Here is a 20,123-nt window from a genome sequence, read left to right as displayed (position 1 = left end):
GCATAGTGAGTTCATGGAAGTTTTTATTTTTTGTCACAAGTTAGTGGAATATGAGACTTTGTAAGAAAAAAAAATAAAATCATTATTTTCCGCTAACTTGTGACAAAAAATAAAAAGTTCTATGAACTCACTATGCCCATCAGCGAATACCTTATGGTGTCTACTTTCTGACATGTGTTTTGGGGTGTCATTTTACATATACCCATGCTGGGTGAGATAAATATCTCGATCAAATGCCAACTTTGTATAAAAAAAATGGAAAAAGTTGTCTTTTAGAGAGATATTTCTCTCACCCAGCATGGGTATATGTAAAAAGACAACCCAAAACACATTGCCCAACTTCTCCTGAGTACGGCGATACCACATGTGTGACACTTTTTTGCAGCCTAGATGCGCAAAGGGGCCCAAATTCCTTTGCCAGGGCAGTATAAGACACCCCAAGGTATTTTGTGATGGGCATAGTGAGTTCATGGAAGTTTTTATTTTTTGTCACAAGTTAGTGGAATATGAGACTTTGTAAGAAAAAAAAATAAAATCATCATTTTCCGCTAACTTGTGACAAAAAATAAAAAGTTCTATGAACTCACTATGCCCATCAGCGAATACCTTATGGTGTCTACTTTCCGACATGTGTTTTGGGGTGTCATTTTACATATACCCATGCTGGGTGAGATAAATATCTCGGTCAAATGCCAACTTTGTATAAAAAAAATGGGAAAAGTTGTCTTTTAGAGAGATATTTCTCTCACCCAGCATGGGTATATGTAAAAAGACAACCCAAAACACATTGCCCAACTTCTCCTGAGTACGGCGATACCACATGTGTGACACTATTTTGCAGCCTAGATGCGCAAAGGGGCCCAAATTCCTTTGCCAGGGCAGTATAAGACACCCCAAGGTATTTCGTGATGGGCATAGTGAGTTCATGGAAGTTTTTATTTTTTGTCACAAGTTAATGGAATATGAGACTTTGTAAGAAAAAACAATACTGTGTGTGAGAAATATCTCTGTAAATGACAACTTTTTAAAAAATTTTATCCAAAGTTGTCAATTTACAGAGCTATTTCTCTCACCCAGCATGGGTATATGTAAAAAGACACCCCAAAACACATTGCCCTACTTGTCCTGAGTACGGCGATACTACATGTGTGACACTTTTTTGCAGCCTAGGTGCGTAAAGGGGCCGAAAGTCCAACAAGTACCTTTAGGCTTTACAGGGTTGCTCACAATTTAGCCCCGCCCAAAATGCCAGAACAGTAAACACACCCCACAAATGACCCCATTTCGGAAAGTAGACACTCCAAGGTATTTGTTGAGGGGCATATTGAGTCCATGAAAGATTGAACTTTTTGTCACAAGTTAGCGGAAAGGGAGACTTTGTGAGAAAAATATAAAATAAATCAATTTCCGCTAACTTGTGCCAAAAAAATCTTCTATGAACTCGCCATGCCCCTCATTGAATACCTTGGGGTGTCTTCTTTCCAAAATAGGGTCACATGTGGGGTATTTATACTGCCCTGGCATTTTAGGGGCCCTAAAGCGTGAGAAGAAGTCTGGGATCCAAATGTCTAAAAAAAAATGGGAAAAGTTGTCTTTTAGAGAGATATTTCTCTCACCCAGCATGGGTATATGTAAAAAGACAACCCAAAACACATTGCCCAACTTCTCCTGAGTACGGCGATACCACATGTGTGACACTTTTTTGCAGCCTAGATGCGCAAAGGGGCCCAAATTCCTTTGCCAGGGCAATATAAGACACCCCAAGGTATTTCGTGATGGGCATAGTGAGTTCATGGAAGTTTTTATTTTTTGTCACAAGTTAGTGGAATATGAGACTTTGTAAGAAAAAAAAAAAAATCATCATTTTCCGCTAACTTGTGACAAAAAATAAAAAGTTCTATGAACTCACTATGCCCATCAGCGAATACCTTATGGTGTCTACTTTCCGAAATGTGTTTTGGGGTGTCATTTTACATATACCCATGTTGGGTGAGATAAATATCTCGGTCAAATGCCAACTTTGAATAAAAAAAATGGGAAAAGTTGTCTACTTTCCGACATGTGTTTTGGGGTGTCATTTTACATATACCCATGCTGGGTGAGATAAATATCTCGGTCAAATGCCAACTTTGTATAAAAAAATGGGAAAAGTTGTCTTTTAGAGAGATATTTCCTCAAATTCCTTTGCCAGGGCAGTATAAGACACCCCAAGGTATTTCGTGATGGGCATAGTGAGTTCATGGAAGTTTTTATTTTTTGTCACAAGTTAATGGAATATGAGACTTTGTAAGAAAAAAAAATAAAATCATCATTTTCCGCTAACTTGTGACAAAAAATAAAAAGTTCTATGAACTCACTATGCCCATCAGCGAATACCTTATGGTGTCTACTTTCCGACATGTGTTTTGGGGTGTCATTTTACATATACCCATGCTGGGTGAGATAAATATCTCGGTCAAATGCCAACTTTGTATAAAAAAAATGGGAAAAGTTGTCTTTTAGAGAGATATTTCTCTCACCCAGCATGGGTATATATAAAAAGACAGTATATAGTGTACTGTACTGTATTATACAGACATCAGACCCACTGGATCTTCAAGAACCAAGTGGGTCTGGGTCAATTTTTTTTTTAAAAAAGTGAAAAAAGTTAAGATTAAAAAAAAACACATTTATCACTGAATAAAAATTAAAAAAATAAAATACACTACACTTATTAGGTATCGCCGCGTCCGTAACGACCTGATCTATAAAACGGTCATGTTACTTTCCCCGCACGTTGAACGCCATAAAAATGAAAAAATAGAAACTATGAGAAAATTTTAATTTTGCCCACCTTACTTCCCAAAAAAGGTAACAAAAATGATCAAAAAAGCTGCATGTACGCCAAAATAGTACCAATCAAACCGTCATCTCATCCCAGATATTTCTCTCACCCAGCATGGGTATATGTAAAAAGACAACCCAAAACACATTGCCCAACTTCTCCTGAGTACGGCGATACCACATGTGTGACACTTTTTTGCAGCCTAGATGCGCAAAGGGGCCCAAATTCCTTTGCCAGGGCAGTATAAAACACCCCAAGGTATTTCGTGATGGGCATAGTGAGTTCATGGAAGTTTTTATTTTTTGTCACAAGTTAGTGGAATATGAGACTTTGTAAGAAAAAAAAAAATCATCATTTTCCGCTAACTTGTGACAAAAAATAAAAAGTTCTATGAACTCACTATGCCCATCAGCGAATACCTTATGGTGTCTACTTTCCGAAATGTGTTTTGGGGTGTCATTTTACATATACCCATGCTGGGTGAGATAAATATCTCGGTCAAATGCCAACTTTGTATAAAAAAAATGGGCAAAGTTGTCTTTCGTGATGGGCATAGTGAGTTCATGGAAGTTTTTATTTTTTGTCACAAGTTAGTGGAATATGAGACTTTGTAAGAAAAAAAAATAAAATCATTATTTTCCGCTAACTTGTGACAAAAAATAAAAAGTTCTATGAACTCACTATGCCCATCAGCGAATACCTTATGGTGTCTACTTTCTGACATGTGTTTTGGGGTGTCATTTTACATATACCCATGCTGGGTGAGATAAATATCTCGATCAAATGCCAACTTTGTATAAAAAAAATGACAAAAGTTGTCTTTTAGAGAGATATTTCTCTCACCCAGCATGGGTATATGTAAAAAGACAACCCAAAACACATTGCCCAACTTCTCCTGAGTACGGCGATACCACATGTGTGACACTTTTTTGCAGCCTAGATGCGCAAAGGGGCCCAAATTCCTTTGCCAGGGCAGTATAAGACACCCCAAGGTATTTTGTGATGGGCATAGTGAGTTCATGGAAGTTTTTATTTTTTGTCACAAGTTAGTGGAATATGAGACTTTGTAAGAAAAAAAAAAAAAATCATCATTTTCCGCTAACTTGTGACAAAAAATAAAAAGTTCTATGAACTCACTATGCCCATCAGCGAATACCTTATGGTGTCTACTTTCCGACATGTGTTTTGGGGTGTCATTTTACATATACCCATGCTGGGTGAGATAAATATCTCGGTCAAATGCCAACTTTGTATAAAAAAAATGGGAAAAGTTGTCTTTTAGAGAGATATTTCTCTCACCCAGCATGGGTATATGTAAAAAGACAACCCAAAACACATTGCCCAACTTCTCCTGAGTACGGCGATACCACATGTGTGACACTATTTTGCAGCCTAGATGCGCAAAGGGGCCCAAATTCCTTTGCCAGGGCAGTATAAGACACCCCAAGGTATTTCGTGATGGGCATAGTGAGTTCATGGAAGTTTTTATTTTTTGTCACAAGTTAATGGAATATGAGACTTTGTAAGAAAAAACAATACTGTGTGTGAGAAATATCTCTGTAAATGACAACTTTTTAAAAATTTTTATCCAAAGTTGTCAATTTACAGAGCTATTTCTCTCACCCAGCATGGGTATATGTAAAAAGACACCCCAAAACACATTGCCCTACTTGTCCTGAGTACGGCGATACTACATGTGTGACACTTTTTTGCAGCCTAGGTGCGTAAAGGGGCCGAAAGTCCAACAAGTACCTTTAGGCTTTACAGGGTTGCTCACAATTTAGCCCCGCCCAAAATGCCAGAACAGTAAACACACCCCACAAATGACCCCATTTCGGAAAGTAGACACTCCAAGGTATTTGTTGAGGGGCATATTGAGTCCATGAAAGATTGAACTTTTTGTCACAAGTTAGCGGAAAGGGAGACTTTGTGAGAAAAATATAAAATAAATCAATTTCCGCTAACTTGTGCCAAAAAAATCTTCTATGAACTCGCCATGCCCCTCATTGAATACCTTGGGGTGTCTTCTTTCCAAAATAGGGTCACATGTGGGGTATTTATACTGCCCTGGCATTTTAGGGGCCCTAAAGCGTGAGAAGAAGTCTGGGATCCAAATGTCTAAAAAAAAATGGGAAAAGTTGTCTTTTAGAGAGATATTTCTCTCACCCAGCATGGGTATATGTAAAAAGACAACCCAAAACACATTGCCCAACTTCTCCTGAGTACGGCGATACCACATGTGTGACACTTTTTTGCAGCCTAGATGCGCAAAGGGGCCCAAATTCCTTTGCCAGGGCAATATAAGACACCCCAAGGTATTTCGTGATGGGCATAGTGAGTTCATGGAAGTTTTTATTTTTTGTCACAAGTTAGTGGAATATGAGACTTTGTAAGAAAAAAAAAAAAATCATCATTTTCCGCTAACTTGTGACAAAAAATAAAAAGTTCTATGAACTCACTATGCCCATCAGCGAATACCTTATGGTGTCTACTTTCCGAAATGTGTTTTGGGGTGTCATTTTACATATACCCATGTTGGGTGAGATAAATATCTCGGTCAAATGCCAACTTTGAATAAAAAAAATGGGAAAAGTTGTCTACTTTCCGACATGTGTTTTGGGGTGTCATTTTACATATACCCATGCTGGGTGAGATAAATATCTCGGTCAAATGCCAACTTTGTATAAAAAAATGGGAAAAGTTGTCTTTTAGAGAGATATTTCTCTCACCCAGCATGGGTATATGTAAAAAGACAACCCAAAACACATTGCCCAACTTCTCCTGAGTACGGCGATACCACATGTGTGACACTATTTTGCAGCCTAGATGCGCAAAGGGGCCCAAATTCCTTTGCCAGGGCAGTATAAGACACCCCAAGGTATTTCGTGATGGGCATAGTGAGTTCATGGAAGTTTTTATTTTTTGTCACAAGTTAATGGAATATGAGACTTTGTAAGAAAAAAAAATAAAATCATCATTTTCCGCTAACTTGTGACAAAAAATAAAAAGTTCTATGAACTCACTATGCCCATCAGCGAATACCTTATGGTGTCTACTTTCCGACATGTGTTTTGGGGTGTCATTTTACATATACCCATGCTGGGTGAGATAAATATCTCGGTCAAATGCCAACTTTGTATAAAAAAAATGGGAAAAGTTGTCTTTTAGAGAGATATTTCTCTCACCCAGCATGGGTATATATAAAAAGACAACCCAAAACACATTGCCCAACTTCTCCTGAGTACGGCGATACCACATGTGTGACACTTTTTTGCAGCCTAGATGCGCAAAGGGGCCCAAATTCCTTTGCCAGGGCAGTATAAGACACCCCAAGGTATTTCGTGATGGGCATAGTGAGTTCATGGAAGTTTTTATTTTTTGTCACAAGTTAGTGGAATATGAGACTTTGTAAGAAAAAAAAAAAATCATCATTTTCCGCTAACTTGTGACAAAAAATAAAAAGGTTCTATGAACTCACTAAGCCCATCAGCGAATACCTTATGGTGTCTACTTTCCGAAATTGGGTCATTTGTGGGGTTTTTCTACTGTCTGGGCATTGTAGAACCTCAGGAAACATGACAGGTGCTCAGAAAGTCAGAGCTGCTTCAAAAAGCGGAAATTCACATTTTTGTACCATAGTTATAACTTTATACCGAAATATAACTTTTACCCAAACCATTTTTTTTTTTTAACCAAACATTTTTTTTTTATCAAAGACATGTAGAACAATAAATTTAGAGAAAAATTTATATAGAAATGTCTTTTTTTTTTAAAAAAACTTTACAACTGAAAGGGAAAAATTTTATTTTTTTGCAAAAATTTCGGTAAATTTTGATTAATAACAAAAAAAGTAAAAATGTCAGCAGCAATGAAATACCACCAAATGAAAGCTCTATTAGTGAGAAGAAAAGGATTTAAAATTCATTTGGGTGGTAAGTTGCATGACCGAGCAATAAACCGTACCAGTACGTCATGAGTTTAAAATAAGATTGCGGCGCCCTGGGGGTTAATCCGAACGGGATGCCTGCTGAAATCATTCAGCCGGCATCCTGTCACAACGCCGGGGGGGGTCATGTGACCCCCCCGTATCGGCTATCGCAGCAAACCGCAGGTCAATTCAGACCTGCGGTTTGCTGCGCTTTTAGCCGATTCTGACCGCGGGGATCAAACTTTAAAATGCGTACGGACCGCTGTATGGAAAAGGTTAACAGCTCAGGGAGCACCCTCCCTCTCCAATCGGGGGGCTGCTGTGCCTTTGCAGCCCCCCGATGGGAGAGGGAGAGAGCCCCAGACAGCCCCCCCGACAGCCCCGTCCTTACCCTTACCCGTCTGCGAAGTTCTGCTAAAGGCATAGATCTGTTCAGACAAAGTGTAAGTAAAATACAGTACAGCACCCTATATAGTGTACTGTACTGTATTATACAGACATCAGACCCACTGGATCTTCAAGAACCAAGTGGGTCTGGGTCAATTTTTTTTTTAAAAAAGTGAAAAAAGTTAAGATTAAAAAAAAACACATTTATCACTGAATAAAAATTAAAAAAATAAAATACACTACACTTATTAGGTATCGCCGCGTCCGTAACGACCTGATCTATAAAACGGTCATGTTACTTTCCCCGCACGGTGAACGCCATAAAAATGAAAAAATAGAAACTATGAGAAAATTTTAATTTTGCCCACCTTACTTCCCAAAAAAGGTAACAAAAATGATCAAAAAAGCTGCATGTACGCCAAAATAGTACCAATCAAACCGTCATCTCATCCCGCAAAAATCATACCCTACCCAAGATAATCGCCCAAAAACTGAAAAAACTATGGCTCTTAGACTATGGAAACACTAAAACATTATTATTTTTTTTGTTTCAAAAATGAAATCATTGTGTAAAACTTAAATAAATAAAAAAAATATATACATATTAGGTATAGACGCGTCCATATCGACCGTCTCTATAAAAATATCACATGACCTAACCCCTCAGGTGACCACCGTAAAAAAATTAAAATAAAAACGGTGTAAAAAAAGCCATTTTTTGTCATCTTACGTCACAAAAAGTGTAATAGCAAGCGATCAAAAAGTCATATGCACCCCAAAATAGTGCCAATCAAACCGTCATCTCATCCCGCAAAAAATGAGACCCTACTTAACCACCTCAGCCCCCAGTGCTTAAACACCCTGAAAGACCAGGCCACTTTTTACACTTCTGACCTACACTACTTTCACCGTTTATTGCTCGGTCATGCAACTTACCACCCAAATGAATTTTACCTCCTTTTCTTCTCACTAATAGAGCTTTCATTTGGTGGTATTTCATTGCTGCTGACATTTTTACTTTTTTTGTTATTAATCGAAATTTAACGATTTTTTTGCAAAAAAATGACATTTTTTACTTTCAGTTGTAAAATTTTGCAAAAAAAACGACATCCATATATAAATTTTGCTCTAATTTTATTGTTCTACATGTCTTTGATAAAAAAAAAATGTTTGGGTAAAAAAAAAATGGTTTGGGTAAAAGTTATAGCGTTTACAAACTATGGTACAAAAATGTGAATTTCCGCTTTTTGAAGCAGCTCTGACTTTCTGAGCACCTGTCATGTTTCCTGAGGTTCTACAATGCCCAGACAGTACAAACACCCCACAAATGACCCCATTTCGGAAAGTACACACCCTAAGGTATTCGCTGATGGGCATAGTGAGTTCATAGAACTTTTTATTTATTGTCACAAGTTAGTGGAAAATGATGATTTTTTTTCTTACAAAGTCTCATATTCCACTAACTTGTGACAAAAAATAAAAACTTCTATGAACTCACTATGCCCATCACGAAATACCTTGGGGTCTCTTCTTTCCAAAATGGGGTCACTTGTGGGGTAGTTATACTGCCCTGGCATTCTAGGGGCCCAAATGTGTGGTAAGGAGTTTGAAATCAAATTCTGTAAAAAATGACCTGTGAAATCCGAAAGGTGCTCTTTGGAATATGGGCCCCTTTGACCACCTTGGCTGCAAAAAAGTGTCACACATCTGGTATCTCCGTACTCAGGAGAAGGTGGGGAATGTGTTTTGGGGTGTCTTTTTACATATACCCATGCTGGGTGAGATAAATATCTTGGTCAAATGCCAACTTTGTATAAAAAAATGGGAAAAGTTGTCTTTTGCCAAGATATTTCTCTCACCCAGCATGGGTATATGTAAAATGACACCCCAAAACACATTCCCCACCTTCTTCTGAGTACGGCAATACCAGATGTGTGACATTTTTTTGCAGCCTAGGTGGGCAAAGGGGCCCATATTCCAAAGAGCACCTTTCGGATTTCACAGGTCATTTTTTACAGAATTTGATTTCAAACTCCTTACCACACATTTGGGCCCCTAGAATGCCAGGGCAGTATAACTACCCCACAAGTGACCCCATTTTGGAAAGAAGACACCCCAAGGTATTCCGTGAGGGGCATGGCAAGTTCCTAGAATTTTTTAGTTTTTGTCACAAGTTAGTGGGAAATGATGATTTTATTTTATTTATTTTTTCATACAAAGTCTCATATTTCACTAACTTGTGACAAAAAATAAAAACTTCCATGAACTCACTATGCCCATCAGCGAATACCTTGGGGTCTCTTCTTTCCAAAATGGGGTCACTTGTGGGGTAGTTATACTGCCCTGGCATTCTAGGGGCCCAAATGTGTGGTAAGGAGTTTGAAATCAAATTCTGTAAAAAATGACATGTGAAATCCGAAAGGTGCTCTTTGGAATATGGGCCCCTTTGCCCACCTAGGCTGTAAAAAAGTGTCACACATCTGGTATCTCCGTACTTAGGAGAAGTTGGGGAATGTGTTTTGGGGTGTCATTTTACATATACCCATGCTGGGTGAGATAAATATCTTGGTCAAATGCCAACTTTGTATAAAAAAATGGGAAAAGTTGTCTTTTGCCAAGATATTTCTCTCACCCAGCAGGGGTATATGTAAAATGACACCCCAAAACACATTCCCCACCTTCTCCTGAGTACGGAGATACCAGATGTGTGACACTTTTTTGCAGCCTAGGTGGGCAAAGGGGCCCATATTCCAAAGAGCACCTTTCGGATTTCACAGGTCATTTTTTACAGAATTTGATTTCAAACTCCTTACCACACATTTGGGCCCCTAGAATGCCAGGGCAGTATAACTACCCCACAAGTGACCCCATTTTGGAAAGAAGACACCCCAAGGTATTCCGTGAGGGGCATGGCAAGTTCCTAGAATTTTTTAGTTTTTGTCACAAGTTAGTGGGAAATGATGATTTTTTTTTTTTTTTTTCATACAAAGTCTCATATTTCACTAACTTGTGACAAAAAATAAAAACTTCCATGAACTCACTATGCCCATCAGCGAATACCTTGGGGTCTCTTCTTTCCAAAATGGGGTCACTTGTGGGGTAGTTATACTGCCCTGGCATTCTAGGGGCCCAAATGTGTGGTAAGGAGTTTGAAATCAAATTCTGTAAAAAATGACATGTGAAATCCGAAAGGTGCTCTTTGGAATATGGGCCCCTTTGCCCACCTAGGCTGCAAAAAAGTGTCACACATCTGGTATCTCCGTACTCAGGAGAAGTTGGGGAATGTGTTTTGGGGTGTCATTTTACATATACCCATGCTGGGTGAGATAAATATCTTAATCAAATGCCAACTTTGTATAAAAAAAATGGGAAAAGTTGTCTTTTGCCAAGATATTTCTCTCACCCAGCAGGGGTATATGTAAAATGACACCCCAAAACACATTCCCCACCTTCTCCTGAGTACGGAGATACCAGATGTGTGACACTTTTTTGCAGCCTAGGTGGGCAAAGGGGCCCATATTCCAAAGAGCACCTTTCGGATTTCACAGGTCATTTTTTACAGAATTTGATTTCAAACTCCTTACCACACATTTGGGCCCCTAGAATGCCAAGGCAGTATAACTACCCCACAAGTGACCCCATTTTGGAAAGAAGAGACCCCAAGGTATTCGCTGATGGGCATAGTGAGTTCATGGAAGTTTTTATTTTTTGTCACAAGTTAGTGGAATATGAGACTTTGTATGAAAAAAAAAAAATCATCATTTTCCACTAACTTGTGACAAAAAATAAAAAATTCTAGGAACTCGCCATGCCCCTCACGGAATACCTTGGGGTGTCTTCTTTCCAAAATGGGGTCACTTGTTGGGTAGTTATACTGCCCTGGCATTTTCCAGGGGCCCTAATGTGTGGTAAGTAGGTAAATGACCTGTGAAATCCTAAAGGTGCTCTTTGGAATATGGGCCCCTTTGCCCACCTAGGCTGCAAAAAAGTGTCACACATGTGGTATCGCCGTATTCAGGAGAAGTTGGGGAATGTGTTTTGGGGTGTCATTTTACATATACCCATGCTGGGTGAGAGAAATATCTTGGCAAAAGACAACTTTTCCCATTTTTTTATACAAAGTTGGCATTTGACCAAGATATTTCTCTCACCCAGCATGGGTATATGTAAAATGACACCCCAAAACACATTCCCCAACTTCTCCTGAATACGGAGATACCAGATGTGTGACACTTTTTTGCAGCCTAGATGCGCAAAGGTGCCCAAATTCCTTTTAGGAGGGCATTTTTAGACATTTGGATACCAGACTTCTTCTCACGCTTTGGGGCCCCTAGAATGCCAGGGCAGTATAAATACCCCACATGTGACCCCATTTTGGAAAGAAGACACCCCAAGGTATTCAATGAGAGGCATGGCGAGTTCATAGAATTTTTTTTTTTTTGGCACAAGTTAGCGGAAATTGATATTTTTAATTTTTTTCTCACAAAGTCTCCCGTTCCGCTAACTTAGGACAAAAATTTCAATCTTTCATGGACTCAATATGCCCCTCACGGAATACCTGGGGGTGTCTTCTTTCCGAAATGGGGTCACATGTGGGGTATTTATACTGCCCTGGCATTCTAGGGGCCCTAAAGCGTGAGAAGAAGTCTGGAATATAAATGTCTAAAAAATTTTACGCATTTGGTTTCCGTGAGGGGTATGGTGAGTTCATGTGAGATTTTATTTTTTGACACAAGTTAGTGGAATATGAGACTTTGTAAGAAAAAAAAAAAAAATTCCGCTAACTTGGGCCAAAAAAATGTCTTACAGAGGGTGATCAATGACAGGGGGGGTGATCAATGACAGGGGGGGTGATCAATGACAGGGGGGGTGATCAATGACAGGGGGGGTGATCAGGGAGTCTATATGGGGTGATAACCACAGTCATTGATCACGCCCCTGTAAGGCTTCATTCAGACGTCCGGATGCGTTTTGCGGATCTGATCCATCTATCAGTGCATCCGTAAAAATCATGCGGACATCTGAATGGAGCTTTACAGGGGGTTGATCAATGACAGGGGTGTAATCAATGACAGGGGGGTGATCAGGGAGTCTATATGGGGTGATCACCACAGTCATTGATCATGCCCCTGTAAGGCTTCATTCAGACGTCCGGATGCGTTTTGCGGATCGGATCCATCTATCAGTGCATCCGTAAAAATCATGCGGACATCTGAATGGAGCTTTTCAGGGGGTTGATCAATGACAGGGGTGTAATCAATGACAGGGGGGTGATCAGGGAGTCTATATGGGGTGATAACCACAGTCATTGATCACGCCCCTGTAAGGCTTCATTCAGACGTCCGGATGCGTTTTGCGGATCTGATCCATCTATCAGTGCATCCGTAAAAATCATGCGGACATCTGAATGGAGCTTTACAGGGGGTTGATCAATGACAGGGGTGTAATCAATGACAGAGGGGGGATCAGGGAGTCTATATGGGGTGATAACCACAGTCATTGATCATGCCCCTGTAAGGCTTCATTCAGACGTCCGGATGCGTTTTGCGGATCGGATCCATCTATCAGTGCATCCGTAAAAATCATGCGGACATCTGAATGGAGCTTTACAGGGGGTTGATCAATGACAGGGGTGTAATCAATGACAGGGGGGTGATCAGGGAGTCTATATGGGGTGATAACCACAGTCATTGATCATGCCCCTGTAAGGCTTCATTCAGACGTCCGGATGCGTTTTGCGGATCCGATCCATCTATCAGTGCATCCGTAAAAATCATGCGGACATCTGAATGGAGCTTTACAGGGGGGTAATCAATGACAGGGGGGTGATCACCACAGTCATTGATCATGCCCCTGTAAGGCTTCATTCAGACGTCCGTATGCGTTTTGCGGATCGGATCCATCTATCAGTGCATCCGTAAAAATCATGCGGACATCTGAATGGAGCTTTACAGGGGGGTAATCAATGACAGGGGGGTAATCAATGACAGGGGGGTGATCAGGGAGTCTATATGGGGTGATCACCACAGTCATTGATCACTCCCCTGTAAGGCTGCATTCAGACGTCCGTATGATTTTTACGGATCCGATCAGTCTATAAGTGGATCTGTAAAAATCATGCGGACATCTGAATGGAGCTTTACAGGGGGGTGATCAATGACAGGGGGTAATAAATGACAGGGGGGTGATCAGGGAGTCTATATGGGGTGATCAGGGGTGATCAAGGGTGAATAAGGGGTTAATAAGTGACAGGGGGGGGGGTGTAGTGTAGTGGTGCTTGGTGCAACATATTACTGAGCTACCTGTGTCCTCTGGTGGTCGATCCAAACAAAGGGGACCACCAGAGGACCAGGTAGCAGGTATATTAGACGCTGTTATCAAAACAGCGTCTAATATACCTGTTAGGGGTTAAAAAAATCACATCTCCAACCTGCCAGCGAACGATCGCCGCTGGCAGGCTGGAGATCCACTCCCTTACCTTCCGATCCTGTGAACGCGCGCGCCTGTGTGCGCGCGTTCACAGGAAATCTCGCGTCTCGCGAGAGGACGCACCGGCGCGTCCACCCAGAACAACAGGACCGCCGCAAAGACGCAATCCTGCGTACGGCGGTCCTGGGGTGGTTAAGATAATCGCCCAAAAACTGAAAAAACTATGGCTCTTAGACTATCGAGACACTAAAACATTATTTTTTTTTTTAAATGAAATCATTGTGTAAAACTTACATAAATAAAAAAATTGCATACATATTAGGTATCGCCACGTCCGTGACAACCTGCTCTATAAAATTACCACATGATCTAACCTGTCAGATGAATGTTGTAAATAACAAAAAAAAAAAGTGCCAAAAAATCTATTTCTTGTTACCTTGCCGCACAAAAAAGTGTAATATAGAGCAACCAAAAATCATATGTACCCTAAACTAGTACCAACAAAACTGCCACCCTATCCCGTAGTTTCTAAAATGGGGTCATTTTTTGGAAGTTTCTACTCTAGGGGTGCATCAGGGGGGCTTCAAATGGGACATGGTGTCAAAAAAAACAGTTCAGCAAAATCTGCCTTCCAAAAACCGTATGGCATTCCTTTCCTTCTGTGCCCTGCCGTGTGCCCGTACAGCGGTTTACGACCACATATGAGGTGTTTCTGTAAACTACAGAATCAGGGCCATAAATAATGAGTTTTGTTTGGCTGTTAACCCTTGCTTTGTAACTGGAAAAAAAATATAAAAATGGAAAATCTGCCAAAAATGTGAAATTTTGAAATTGTATCTCTATTTTCCATTAAATCTTGTGCAACACCTAAAGGGTTAACAAAGTTTGTAAAATCACTTTTGAATACCTTGAGGGGTGCAGTTTCTTAGATGGGGTCACTTTTATGGAGTTTCTACTCTAGGGGTGCATCAGGGGGGCTTCAAATGGGACATGGTGTCAAAAAAACAGTCCAGCAAAATCTGGCTTCCAAAAACCATACGGCGCACCTTTCCCTCTACGCCCTACTGTGTGCCCGTACAGTAGTTTACGGCCACATATGGGGTGTTTATGTAAACGGCAGAGTCAGGGCAATAAAGATAGTCTTGTTTGGCTGTTAACCCTTGCTTTGTTAGTGGAAAAAATGGGTTAAAATGGAAAATTAGGCAAAAAAATGAAATTCTCAAATTTCATCCCCATTTGCCAATAACTCTTGTGCAACACCTAAAGGGTTAGCGAAGTTTGTAAAATCAGTTTTGAATACCTTGAGGGGTGTAGTTTATAGAATGGGGTCATTTTTGTTCGGTTTCTATTATGTAAGCCTCGCAAAGTGACTTCAGACCTGTAGTGGTCCCTAAAAATTGGGTTTTTGTAAATTTCTGAAAAAATTTCAAGATTTGCTTCTAAACTTCTAAGCCTTGTAACATCCCCAAAAAATAAAATATCATTCCCAAAAGGCTACAAACATGAAGTAGACATATGGGGAATGTAAAGTCATCACAATTTTTGGGGGTATTACTATGTATTACAGAAGTAAAGAAACTGAAAATATGGTATTTTTTTATGCAAAAAAATTAACTTTTTTGACCCAATTTTAGCAGTGTCATGAAGTACAATATGTGATGAAAAAACAATCTCATAACGGCCTGGATAAGTCAAAGCGTTTTAAAGTTATCAGCACTTAAAGTGACACTGGTCAGATTTGCAAAAAATGGCCAAGTCCTTAAGGTGAAATAGGGCTGAGTCCTTAAGGGGTTAAAGGTGTTTAAGCTAGGGGAGCTGAGGTGGTTAATTATGTTCCTTTTTATTATTACCATTCTGTGTAATGATATGCCTTGTAATATAATACCCATCCCCGATTATACTGATAAGAAAACATTCCTTAATGATCTCAGAGACATGTGTAATGCACACTGGAGGAGGGGTTGATGGGAATAACTGTGGTCTGCACTAACAATTAATTGGCACTCCGTTGAAGACTTCATTCTAGGTAGGATGTAAGTATTGATTTGCCCTATTTCTTGGACACCTTGGGGTGTCGTCCATGTGCTACGACATGGCAACCAGAGTGCTACCCCATATTGCATGTTGCATATTTAGGCTAGTGATGCTTATCGTTGATTGGGTGTTACAGAGAGAGAGGGTAGTTTGGACCCACCGCTCCAAATGGGAACACGGGCATTTGCATGAAATAATAATCTGTGGGTGGACTATTAGAGTTCCAAGTGTTGTGCAAATCTGCTACGAGCTATGAGTGGAGCTGTAGTAATCTTGGTAGAATCTAGCAATGTTCTTTTGAAAGTTTTAGAACTAAGCCGATATGAATAAAAAGACTCTGTGAAGTAAGAGCTTGCAGACTGTGGACATCAGAGCTCCTGTGATGTTGAGGGGAGTTCTGATGAGTTAGAAAACAGAGCAGTGTCAAGATGTTAATTTATGGCACTGCAAGAGAGAATGCGCATAAGTGTGTACAAGGATCAGAATGGCACTTATTTTAAATGTTCCGAAATTTCGGTACCCTAATGCTATAGCATTAGAGATTAGATTTGTTTGTTCATAACAAATATAAGTATTGTACCTAGTGTATGCCAATAGATCTGTAGCTACCACTAAGAATATGAAGATGAAGGTGTTCGGAAAATATCTCTGTTGAAATAGTTCTGGTTTCTAGAGGGTGAGAAGATATGTTGATCAGAAAAATTAAGTATTGTTTAGTAAATGTAGAAAGTTGAATAAGGTTACAGAAGAAATGTGTCCTTGAAGAATACCCTAACTTTAAACAAAGGTTGGTGTGTCTGGACTGTTAAGGGATATAGACTCATACAGATAGTGTTATTTTATGGCCCCATCCATCCACCTTCTAGTCTGAAGTCTCAGGAAAGTTGGATGAATTCTTGAGAGATAAGAGTCAGGAAAGGGGGGCTGAAGGCTGCGTGTGGGCTGATCCCATCCCCCAGCCTTAACAGGGAAGACTTGTTAAAGGGAGTCTGTCACCTCTTTTTCACCAATATATCTAAGAGCACTGTACCACAGAAGATTGCAGACACATTCCTGGCATACCTTTGTGCACTTTGTGTCTTTATTCCATGTCCAGGAAAAGCACTTTTATTCTGCTAGAAAACAGCTCCCAAGTGCCCAGCTGAAAGTGAAAGTAAAAACAGCTTTCACTCCTGACTCGATTTCTAACGGCTATGTCTTTTGATATAGTGGATATAATGCTATGATTCTTTAAAGGTTGGAATGCCAGCTTTTAAACAAGGTCAGGTTTATATTTCTAGTGGCTACCAATCCCAAGATATGAGCAACTAAAGCAATCCTCCCCTCTTCAGTCTGGTTTGCTTTGGGCACTTGCAGCAGCAGAGCTGGGCACTTAGGAGCTGTTTTCCAGCAGAATCAAAGTGCTTTTCCTGGACATGGAATACAGACACAAAGTGCACACAGGTATGTTTGGGAATTGGGATGTGTATGCAATCTTCTGTGGGTCAGTGCTCTTAGTTATATTGGTGAAAAACAGGTGACAGACTCCCTTTAAGAGACATACAGTTTGCTAAGTCATATACATTCTTTAGATAAGGGATTTTGGATTCTGATTGCTTTGTCAAGAAGGATCTAAAAGTGACTGGTTTGTATTGGAGGGGGTATGAAGTATCAGACAGAGCAGTAAGACAAATAGAGTCTAGCATGTGTTTAGTACGTGATGCAATAACTTTTTACAAGACAGAAAAGTGAAGATTACTTAGGATAATAATAAAAGTTTTCTTTCTTCTTTCCCAAGCAGCTAATTGTAATGTGGGAACCCAGCCTTAAAGGAAAATTATCATATGCGCACCACCATTGATTAAGCCCGTGTGGCAAATTATTGTATGATTATAACTTTTATGCTGTCTTGTTATGACATTTTTATTGATTACAGTTGAAGACCAAAACGGGTTGGAAAGAATGGCAGAACAGCAACAGAGATTATCAGCAATTCTCAGTGTGGTGTGTGTATCTGTTTCCAGGAAAGCTGTGCAGATGAAAGTCATAAATCATTCAGTGGAATGTGACTGAATGAAGCTTTAAGTTGCAGTTGTGTTGAAGTGGAGACTGATAGATGCTTAGCAGAGCTGTGTGTGCAGTCTGTGCTTCAAGTATAAGGGCTCATGCGCACGGCCGTTACCCAGCCGTGCCCGTATTGTGGCCTGTAAACATTGGGTCCGCAATATGTGGGCACTGGCTGTGTGCACCCCGCATCACAGATGCGGACTTATTCAGTTGAGTGGGTCTGCAATCTGGAAGATCAGTGCGGAATGGAGGCATGGAACCCCGTGAAAGAACTACAGAGTTCTTCCTTGGGGTTTCTTTCCATGCCTCCGCACTGCAAAAAAAAACATGTTTTTTTTGCGGTGCGGACAGATCATGGACCCATTCAAGTTGACTGTCATGTGAATGAGCCCTAAAGGTGTGGTTATGAGCTATTTGTGGGTATGAATAAATGATGCTGCAGCAAGAAATGAATAAATGAAAATGTGAATGTATATGAAACAAGAAAGTGGAGTGCAATGTTTGTTTTGATAATGCACATTAGGAATTTGAATTTTTTCTTGGGAGATTTTTGTTTTTTATTGGTAGCAACATTTTTCATTGAGCTCTACATTTTATGTTATTGAATTCAATAAAAAATTTCTTATGGGCCCTTCATGTGTTCATGCCTATATTGTCAGATTTGTTTGTTTCTATGTTTGATGTTATATTTGGACTGTAACAAAGGTAAATGTTCTCATAACATCAGAGATCTGTCCTCATGAACAGATGAGAATAGACTGACTGAAAGAGGATTGCACCGTCTGACCGGAAGGGGTGGATTTAGATGACCTAGAGGGGAGAATGTAGGACAAGGTGGACGTTACAGACACAATGACAGCCCTTGTGTCCATCCCCTAGTTACAAGACACCCCATGAAAAGTCCTGTGTTCCTTCATAGAAAAAAATAAAAATAAAGTTTATTCATTTCAACATCAAGAAAAGCTGGGTACTTCTGCAAAATACCAAAGGGTATTAAGTGCAGAATACACAATACAACATGGAATACACAAAGTGCACATAGGTATGTGTTTGGGATGTGTATGCAATCTTCTATGGGGCAGTGTTCTTAGTTATATTGGTGAAAAACAGGTGACAGTCTCCCTTTAAGAGACATACAGTTTGCTAAGTCAAATACATGGGGACCCAGTTGACGCCAATGCTCTGATGGGGATAGTGGAGAGGTACTGGGCTACCCCAAATCTCGTGAAGAAAGGCCCTCAATCCCAGGTCAACCCCAAGGCCTGAGGGCCCATGGTTGCCACAAGTTCCCGGGCCGGGGCAACTACCCATATTAGGGTGATACCCCAGGGGAGGAGGGGGGATGCTCCCACCTGTTGATCCTGCCTGGCCATATCACGGCCAATTGTCCCCACAACCCTGAGTCTATGGACTGAAACTCTGCCTGGAAGGTGTCTCTTTCTGCGGCCCCGGTTTACTTGGCTGGCACCCCAGACTCGGATGATGAGCGCCACCTCTGCCGGGTGACCATGGCAGGGTGCCAGGTGGTGGCTCTGTTGGAAGTCGGGAGACTCTAGTTAATGGCACCCACATAGACCCAGGGTTTGTCACAGGCCGCACAATCGGGGTCCTATGTATTCATGGGGACTTAAAAGATTATCCTACCACGGTTGTCGGCATCCAGACCCCATGTGGAGAGAGACGACATAAGGTAGGGATCGTCATGAACTTGCCCCATGACCTCATTTTGGGACGGGATTTCACCATGTTCTGGACTCTGTGGCGGGGAAATCAAAGATCGAGTGGCTCCCCCCAAACGGATCCGTCCCCATTGACTTACATTGTAAGTCTGGACGGATCCGTTTGAAGTTGACACAATATGGCTCAATTTTCAAACGGATCCGTCCCCCATTGACTTTCAATGTAAAGTCTGGACGGATCCGTCTGAACAACTTTCAGACTTAGAATTTTTTCTAAACTATAATGCAGACGGATCTGTTCTGAACGGATCCAAACGTCTGCATTATAGGAGCGGATCCGTCTGTGCAGACAGCAGATGGATCCTCTCTGAGCGCAAGTGAGAAAGTAGCCTTACTCCTGAGGGTCTTTTTCACTATGTTGTGTGAACGTTTAATGTAAATAGTGCTGAAGCCTCACAGGAGATACGCCTCAGCATATCTGCATATCTGGATGATATCATCATCTTCAGCTATGACTGGGAGAGTTACTTAGCCAAAGTACAGGCCGTAGTGAACTCTCTAAGGGCAGCTGGCCTGACCACAAACACCAAAAAGTGTGTTGTCGGGATGGAGGAGACGCGCTACTTGGGGTATGTGATCGGGCGAGGCATAATTAAACCCCAGGTCAACAAGGTTGATGCTATCCAGGGATGGCCTCAACCTGTGAGCACCAAACAGGTCAGAGCTAGGGATGAGCGAATCGACTTCTGAAGCGACGCTCCATACAGTATTATAATGTATTGGCTCCAATAACCTG

General features: G+C 40.7%; 1 protein-coding gene across 1 annotated transcript in view; it reads right to left on the bottom strand.

Moving 5' to 3' along the window:
* The window catches only part of IL12RB1 (interleukin 12 receptor subunit beta 1), a 403,260-nt gene that overhangs the window by 382,571 nt on the left and 566 nt on the right, over positions 1-20,123 (bottom strand). The window lies entirely within an intron of this gene.

Source organism: Bufo bufo, chromosome 2 (assembly GCF_905171765.1).
Source record: "Bufo bufo chromosome 2, aBufBuf1.1, whole genome shotgun sequence".
Lineage (NCBI taxonomy): Eukaryota > Metazoa > Chordata > Amphibia > Anura > Bufonidae > Bufo > Bufo bufo.
Note: the sequence above shows the minus strand (reverse complement) of the source record. Positions and strands in the feature narration are given on the sequence as shown.